This window comes from Rhinoraja longicauda, chromosome 5 (genome assembly GCF_053455715.1).
Source record: "Rhinoraja longicauda isolate Sanriku21f chromosome 5, sRhiLon1.1, whole genome shotgun sequence".
NCBI lineage: Eukaryota > Metazoa > Chordata > Chondrichthyes > Rajiformes > Arhynchobatidae > Rhinoraja > Rhinoraja longicauda.
In genome coordinates, this window is record NC_135957.1 from 86,814,162 (window position 1) to 86,814,744 (window position 583).

A 583-nucleotide genomic window follows, 5' to 3' on the forward strand; every position below is an offset into this window, starting at 1 on the left:
CAGTCCCAGTCCCAGTCCCAGTCCCAGTCCCAGTCCCAGTCCCAGTCCCAGTCTCAGTCTCAGTGTCAGTCTCAGTCTCCGCTCTTTGTTGCTGGGAACCAGAGAGACTCCGCACGTCACCAGCCTCTCCCTCTCACACCAACTTGCCTGCGTGCAACCCACCCTGCTGGCTCAGCCTGGCACTCCGGAAGTGTCGTCACTGCGGATAGATACAGCCCGGTGACGTCATCATGCCCATGACGTCAGCTTGGGTTGAGTTGAGGTTGGGGTTTGAGTTGGAGTTGGAGTTGGAGTTGGTGATTGGGGGTTGGAGTTGGGGTTTGAGTTGGAGTTTGAGGTTGAGTTCGGGTTTGAGGTTGGGGTTGAGGTCGAAGTTGAGGTTGAGTTTGAGTTGGGGTTGGAGTTGGAGTTGGCGTTGAGTTTGAGTTTGAGTTTAGTTCGAGTTGGGGTTGAGTTGGAGTTTGAGGTGAAGGTGGAGGTGGGATTGGAGTTTGAGTTGAGGTGGAGGTGGAGGTGGAGGTGGAGGTGGAGGTGGAGGTGGAGGTGGAGGTGGAGGTGGAGTTGGGTTTGAGTTGAGGTGGAG